At 43.1% G+C, this 8,580-nt stretch overlaps 1 protein-coding gene across 2 annotated transcripts in view; it reads right to left on the bottom strand.

Annotated features, from left to right (window-relative positions):
* Positions 1 to 7,718: 7,718 nt before the first annotated feature.
* Positions 7,719 to 8,580, bottom strand: part of LOC137413673 (uncharacterized) — a 90,311-nt gene continuing 89,449 nt past the window's right edge. The window contains exon 4 of one of the 2 annotated variants that reach the window (XM_078765921.1): positions 7,719 to 8,580. This exon is cut by the window's right edge and continues 554 nt beyond it. The gene's annotated coding sequence lies outside the window, so the exon portion shown is untranslated. The other variant, XM_078765917.1, reaches the window with a different exon arrangement.

Raw genomic sequence — 8,580 nt, 5'->3', positions numbered from 1 at the left:
TTCCACTGAGAACACCTTTGAGAGATCCACTTGTTACTAGTTGTGCCTCAAAGAGAATCTCTGCATATCCAGAACCACGCATCTTGTGTCCAGTGAGCATCCCGATGTAGTTCATGGATGTGTGGAAGGGTCCAATCGTTACTACATGACTAGCAAATTCATTTGGCCAGCGCCAGATGATGGGAAGGGCTTTCATGCAGACACCCAGATCAAATGTATTCAGGACCCATCTCTGACCCACCTCAGCAGTTGCTGCCTCGGAACGCTTCAGTAGCTCACGAACAACTGCATTGTCTGTGATCGGTCTGTGCCTGGTGCCTGCATGGCATGGCAATGGCCTGCAGCCTGTGCCTGGGCTAGGGGGTTTCACCTCTGCAACTGGTTCTCCCCCACCCAGCAAATCAACAGTCGACTACTGCACGCCTATCCACCAACCGATCACAGACAACGCAGTTGTTCGTGAGCTACTGAAGCGTTCCGAGGCAGCAACTGCTGAGGTGGGTCAGAGATGGGTCCTGAATACATTTGATCTGGGTGTCTGCATGAAAGCCCTTCCCATCATCTGGCGCTGGCCAAATGAATTTGCTAGTCATGTAGTAACGATTGGACCCTTCCACACATCCATGAACTACATCGGGATGCTCACTGGACACAAGATGCGTGGTTCTGGATATGCAGAGATTCTCTTTGAGGCACAACTAGTAACAAGTGGATCTCTCAAAGGTGTTCTCAGTGGAAAGGCCTACGCAAAGTCCCTCTTTTGCCTCAAAACAGTGTGTGAGGCAATGGAGAGGCTGTTGATGGAGAGATTCACTGAGGAGGAGAACATCATGATCTCTGACCCTGCTGTGCTTCTCAGAATGACCCAGTCTTGCAACCGAGAGCACCTCGATGAAGCCCTCAAAGACCCCTCAACTCTACTCCTCATCAAAAATTTGCATAAAATTTGCATAATTTTGCATAAAATTTGCAGCAGTAATTTGCATAAAAATGGTATGTGGGACATTTTTTCAGCTTGGGGCCATAGCTAGTCATTTTCTACACATTTTTTCCAATCTAGAAACACTGATTAGAAGTATATCTCCGGGGAGTGCAGGGGGACCTAGTCTTCCTACTAGACTATACGTCTTCCGAAGAGACCTGGCTGGCCATGGTCTTTAAATACTGGCACCCAAATGGACTCATTTGGAATCTGTTCTAACCCTTAGAAAGAAGCTCCACACTCACCCCTTTCCTTTCTACTCAAAAGCCGTTTTCATTGGGGTACATTTCAGTCCCTTGTGCCGTGAAAGAAACACGAAGAAAGTGATTCATTACACTGCCACTGCTCCCAAAGTCGTGACAGATATCATAGGATTAATTTGACACAGTCTCTTGCACAACACTTCTATAAGATTTTGAAGGGATTGGCAATATTATTTCAATAAACTTTTAGTGGTTAAGGAACTGCCTTTCGAGGCCATTTTTCCCCGCAGAGTGGGGGTTGGCCTTTTTGGGCACTTTGGTCCCCTTTTTTGAAGCAATGTTTTATGGCCGGATGCCCTTCCTGCCACCAACCCTGTTAGTCGCCTCTTGCGACACAGGCAATTACCAGTGAGCTGGTAAAGCTGGTTTTAGTGGTAAAGGATTTAGTCAAAATTTCCAATCAATGTTATTTTATTTTATTAACCCTTTGAGTACGGGATTTTTTTTTGATAAAAATACCCCCGGTACAGGATTAATTTGGCATTACGGGAAGGCAACCACGTACTGACGATCTATTTATAGGTATAGTCGATGACGTGTAGTAACGTCATCCGTACACAAAACTTTTTCGCGGGTTGCGGCACTGGACGTCATCCGTACTCAAAGGATTAACATCAGCACTTGGTTTGGACATTTGTTGTGATCTGTAGAAAAGGGTAAGAAGTGAGTCGGAAACCATGACGTCACAACAAGAACAACAATTTTATTGTTCTTAGGCATGCTATTTTATTTGGCTGGTGATGCCAACATTGTTTTTGTTATTCGACAGCACGTGCAAAAAGCAAAGGCGGCCACACAATTTACTTCTGGTGCACCAAGCTTAAAATGACAGTGGAGAGATATAGAGATAGAGATAGAGATAGAGAGAGAGAGAGAGACTTTTGAGATCCTTTTATTACAAAATTATAAAAGTGTGTGTATGTACAATTTACAAATCAAAATTCCAAACAAAACAGGAGAGAATATGAAAGCAAGGAAACAACGAGTAGAAAAATTAATCAGTTCATTTTTACAAAACCATAAAATAAAGCAATACTACGAAAATATAGAAAGACCTGATTATTTAAGAAAAATATCATACCAACTTATTTTTGCGAACTTCACAGACATTTTTCAAACACCATTTTTCCACAAACACATCAAGTCCAGCCATGGTCTTGGAAAAAATTTATTCAAGTTTTCACCTTGCAGAAACAAGCACACTGAAAAACGTCATGACGTTGCATTGGTGAAGAGGTTTACCGTTACGCTTCTCCTTTCTGGACAAGTATGTAGCAAGTTTTGCTGCAGCTACAAAAAAAACACAAAAGTTTATACTTTTTGTCATGTTGAGGTTCCTTTTTGAACCCAAAAATAAAGGATCGAAAAGTAAATCTGAAATTCATTTTGTGTCACAAAGTTTAACCAGTTAAATAATGGAAAAAGTCTTTCACAGCCAATAAAATGAAATACATCCTCATTTACAGAGCAAAAGGGGCAGCATGCAGATATTGGGGCAAAGTTCCTCACATGTGTGTTGCATGGGATGATCAAGTGGGCATTGCGCCACTGGAGATCTCCTGTTCTTTTGGTAATTTGCTTACAATTTACGGCCGGGCAGGGAGTAGTCTCTTCCAGCGTGTTACTCTGTTTAATGGAGAAACACCGAGAATTAGGGACACGCAACACCTATACAGGCTCTTGCTGCTTGCAGCTTGTAATTCATTTGTCCCTGTGCTAACAGGTGGAAGTTGTCTTGGAGAGCAGTTAAAAATCAGTTTCGGGAAATATGACCCATCGGGATGTCCATGTGTATTCTGATTCCATAATAACCGTAGCTGATGACCTTTTTGTACTTTTCTCATTATTAAGCCATTGTCCTCTTGGACCGAATTCCTGTTGTATTTGAAATTTCCTCCACAGTCTTCCACCCTACACCGGAGTTTGGCCATAGGTGCCATACTTTGTTTATGCCTGCATCAATGAAGCGTTGGCACAGATCACGGCTCCTGAATACATCAGGGAAGAGAGAATTGAAAAACAGAGGTTCAACTTCGAACATCCCTGGGGAGTATGTGTCCATTTTGTTACTCACGGAAAGACCTTTCCAGGCATTGAGAAGGCTCTGGTAAAATATGGGGTGTGTTGATGTATCCACATACTTGAGGGGAGTTAGGAATACTTTCTGACCATAGCTGAGTCTGCCTGCCTGTTGCAAAATATGACTTACCAATGGGTGGTTTGGCAGGTGCTTGACATATAGAAGGCGCTGAATGGAGCACAAGCGAAAGGCCATGAGGCGGGATTTCACGTGAACAAGGCCTTGACCTCCTTCAGATGAAGTATGGCATATTACGTTTGGCCGCAGCCGATGATGGCCTCCCCCCAAAAAAGTCCACAAGTTTGGCCTGGATCATTCTCAGCAGCACTTCCGGCAGTTGTAGGCAAATAAATCGATGCCATAAAGTTGTAGCCACCAAGTTAGGCAACTAAGACACGGCCCTTAAATGAAAGGTGTGGTAGGGCTCTTTTCCACAGGTTGTCTCCTCTCCCTTTCTCCAATCAAGCCTTCCCAATTCTTTTTCATAAATTGTGTGGAACCCAGGGACACACCAACGCAGTCGATACCATGCCTTCCATTCTAAGTTTTCTGGAAGAGGACGAAGATGCGTCGAGACAGGGAAGCAACTATTAAGGTAAGAGACCCAAATAGCTTTGGTTTTCATCCAATTAACGTTCAGGGAAGAAGCCTGGAAAAAGGTTCTCAAGGATTTAACACGAGCATCAATATCTTGGTTGTTTCTGATTATGACAGAAAAATCATCTGCATAGGCTGATATAGTCAATGGTAGATTCCTTTGGAAGCAAGTCAGGCCAGAGATATTCTCCCTGAGTGTACAAAGTAATGGTTCCATTGCTAACGCAAAAAGCAATCCTGAGACTGGGCAACCCTGCCGTACCCCTCTCTGAACCTGTATGGGGGAAACGAGTTCATTGTTTACCTTAATTATACTAGAGATGTCAGTGTACAATAGAAATATGAAGGCTCCAAAATTACCCCAAAGCCACATGCTTCCAGAACACAACACAAAAAAACATGATCAATACTGTCAAAGGCTTTTTCAAGGTCTAGAAAAATTATTCCAAACTCGTTTTGATCGTGGTAAGTGTCCATTGAATCCCGAAGTAAAAAAATGTTGTCATAAATGGATCGACTGGGGATGCAGAAAGTCTGATTGGGTAGGACCAGATCACCAATGACTTTCTTCAAATGATTTGCCATCGCTTTTGAAAACAGTTTGTAGTCAGTGCATAATACTGAAACTGGACTCCTATTCTCCATCCGCCGGAGATCTCCTGATTTTGGGAGGAGACTCACCACTGCTCCCCTTAGACTTAATGGCATTGCACCAGTTCGCATCGCAGGGATTCTTGGATTACATTCAAAAGTTCCAGACCCAAAAGGTCCCAAAATTCTAAGTAAAACTCGGCTGGTAGGCCATCAATTCCTGGAGCTTTTCCAGATTCCATTTCAAGAGAGCACATTCTAATTCAGGAAGGGTTAACAGCACATCCAGCTCCAGACGTTGAGTCTCGGTCAGGGATGGGAGATGGGCATTAAAGAGTTTCCTCTTATCCTCATAAACATCTTTTTTTGCAATAAGTTCTGAATAGTGCTTTCTAATAGTATTTTTTTACCCCATCAGAATTTGCAATTACATTTTCACTGGGGGCCATAACTGATAAGATAAGCCGAGCTGGCTTCGTTTCGGATTTGAGGTGAAAAAAGGATTTGCTCGGGCTATCTGATACTTTAATATTTTTTATTCTTAATCCAACTAATAATCCTGCAGCTTTCTCCTGCAATAGTTCCCCAAGTTGGGTCTTTCTTTCAAGGAGTAACTTATAGTTTGCCTCATTCTCTTGTTTCGCCAGTTTGTTCTCCAACTTTAGAATTTCAGTTTCTAACCGAGCCAATGTGACTCGACTTTCATGGGTGCCATATGAATTAAACTGTTGACAAAACATTGACAACAACAACAACAACAAAAAAATTCAACTGTTATATGGGTTTTTTTATATTGTCCCACCATAGGTTAATGGAAGCAAAAAGGTTGTTTTTTTTTCAACTACTGCTATCCATAGATTGTGAAAGGCTTCCTCAAAAAAGGCATCATCCAAAAGACAACTATTAAATTTCCAATACGCACTAGAATGTTTGAATTGAGGAAAGGATAGATCCATAGTGACCATGTGGTGGTCAGATAAGATAGATGGGACAATATTCGAGAAGGCTATCATATTCCTAAAACGTGGGGTGATGGTACCATCGGTCAAGCCTTGATAAGGACACTTGACCATTGGAGCATCGACACCATGTATACTGTTGGTCATTTGGGTGTATCAAGCGCCATACATCAAGAAAACCCACGACGGAAAAGAAATGGGAAAGGTCACCATGGGTTTCGGGATGTGGTTCTGGTGAGTTCCTGTCCAATTTGGGCTCAAACGTGCAATTGAAATCACCCCACATGCATATGCACTGATTGAGGTCAAACAATTTTAATTGGTTTACCACGACAGTAAAGAAAGTTTTACGGTCAGTACTTTCACTTGGTGCATATACATTAAAAATAAAAATTTTAAGTTATTAATCACCAGTTCCAGGGAAGCAAACCGGCCCTTTATCACCCCCTGAAAGAGGCAAGAGTCAGGTACATGCCCTGGTGTCAACAAGAACCCAACTCCAGCAGATACAGACGGCATGTTACTGAAGAAGCATTTACCTTTAAAAATGCTGCTCCAGTCATGTTCAACCTTCTCAATGATACGAGTTTCCTGCAGTAATATTACATCAACTTGTTTCTGTTTGAATAAACTATTTACTTGGATCTGGTGGATGTTACTCGCCCCACCAGCATTTATATTAAGAGTTGCAAGAGTGAGTGTCTTCATGATTTGTTAGTGAATTTTGGCTGAGGCTGAGAATACTCAGACTTTGCCTTTGTTGTTACTTTCCTTTGTCGATGAAACTGATTTTGTGAGGTTTAGTTCCTCAGATTTTTTTTAGGACCAGTTTTGCAGCCTGAATAAAGGAAGCCAAGTCGGGGAAATGATCAAAAATGACAACATTCCGTTGTCAGTACGTTTCATTGAAAAACGAGAGAACAAGATGAGGAGGGACTTGGGGCTGATCTACCACCGATTGTGATAAAACAGTCACATCCAACTCCTCTTCTGATTCTGATAAATCAGAAATTGCCCCACTGGAGTCTGGGTCAATACCCTCAGCCATTCCTGTTTTATGAACAAGCATGCCAACTTCTGGGGGGGTCCCCAGAGTGTTGGGTTCGGGAAACATCGGCAGACTGACTCCGACTTTCCTCAAATGGAGTCAAATCTTTGTTTCCACACTCCTGTGGATTTGCGTTTACACCCTCATTTGCTAAATGGGCATAATTATGTTGGACCATAGTTTGGTCACCTTTGTGTGCTTGTATCGATGACGTATCATTCACGGACTCACGGTCAGCTTTATTTACCTCATCACCTTCATCAGTGTGAGTAATGGAAGCACATTGTTGCACCGTTTGAATCCCGTTACACCTCTCCAGGTGTTCCGTTTCATTTATTTGGTCAACGTTTTGCAATGAGTTTTCCAGAGTATCCTGAAGAGTTTCTGCACGGAAGGTGTGCACATTGAGCACAACCTTTTTAACAGCACCCAATGAGCCATTAACATGAGATGCTCTTCATTTACTAGTCACCAATTTAGACGAGGTATCCATGACAACGCTTTGCCGAGGAGGAATAACATTGGAGGTTGAGCCGTTGGTTTCACCCTCATTGGGAACATTAAGTGGTGCAGTAACGTTAACCTCCTCCTCATTGGGAATGTTAATTTGTGGAGTAACGGTGCCCTCCTCCTCATTGGAAACATTAAGCGGTGTTGTCACGTTCACCTCCTTCCCAATGGGAATGTTAATTCGTGGAGGAACGGTAACCTCCTCCTCACACACTGCATCAGTGTGACCGTTTTTGCCACACCGAACACACGAGGGTTTCGGACAAAACCGTTTTAAATGTCTGAACGCTCCGCACTGAAAACACGTTAAGGTGGCGGACGATGCATACAGCTGGTATTTAGTGTCCTCGAAGTTGATGTTAAACGAGATATTGAAGCCCGTATCGTCCCCACGGTCTGGTAGGACCATGTACACCTGCCTTTGGAAACTCATGACGTGTTTAACACGTTCATTCCGACAACCAAGAGGAATTGTGGAGATCCTGGACACCATTTTACCCCCAACGTGATAACACGGTCATAATGTTGTCATTAAAAATAAAGGACGGTGCGTTTGATATAACAACTCTCGTCACGGGAGTCAGCATCGGCAACGCCATCATAAAATGACCACTTTCCGTGGTTATTTCCGGCACTTACAACGTCATGGACGAGTTCATCGTCTGAAACAAAAACAACCACTTTCTGATTCATGCTTGATGCAGCACGTATATTTTCATCACCAATAATATTCCCAACTGCGAGGATAATGTCCTCGACAGGAACTCCGCCAGGAGGCACGCACACAAACGCTTGCTTCCGGGTTAAATCCCCGAAACTCTCATATCGAGAGTGTGCCTTTGCCATGTCGGCGATATAATCACCCCCTTCTTGTCTGAATCGGACAAGAAGGTATCAAACCTAAATAAATCAAGCCAAAATGAAAACCGAAAAGGCATTATAAGCATAAACAAGGCTTACAAAGCGTCATCAAAAACGGGTAGGCCGCACCCAAAATAGGCCCACTCTCAATCTTTCTCTCTCTCTCGAACACAAAGGAGTAGAAAAACGGAGAACAAAACGCCAAAGGCACATAGGATGTAACAGGAAAAGAGAGAAGGGATGGGGGAGCTGCAGGGACAAAAACAACACACTGGCGACTCGCCACAATACAGAGCAGCTGCATACGGTGGCCATGATGCCAGACCCAAATCACAACACGCCAGCAGGGGGGGAGAGAGAGAGAGAGAGAGAGAGAGAGGGAGAGAGAGAGAGAGAGGGAGAGAGGGAGAGGGAGAGAGGGAGAGAGGGAGAGAGGGAGAGAGGGAGAGAGGGAGAGAGGGAGAGAGTGAGAGAGTGAGAGTGAAAGAGAAAGAGAAAAAAGAGAAAGAGAAAGAGAAAGAGACAGGGACATTTTTTTTTTTTACTTGCAGCTCATCGTTTCTGCACAACTCATTGTTAAACGCCATTATCTCTTCCTACAGAATATGTGCAACCTCACAACACAAACAAGCATATAAAAGATTATACAGTACATACCTCATTGGCCATCACAACTGCGATTTAAAGTT

This window comes from Myxine glutinosa, chromosome 1 (genome assembly GCF_964187855.1).
Source record: "Myxine glutinosa chromosome 1, kmMyxGlut1.1, whole genome shotgun sequence".
Lineage (NCBI taxonomy): Eukaryota > Metazoa > Chordata > Myxini > Myxiniformes > Myxinidae > Myxine > Myxine glutinosa.
Note: the sequence above shows the minus strand (reverse complement) of the source record. Positions and strands in the feature narration are given on the sequence as shown.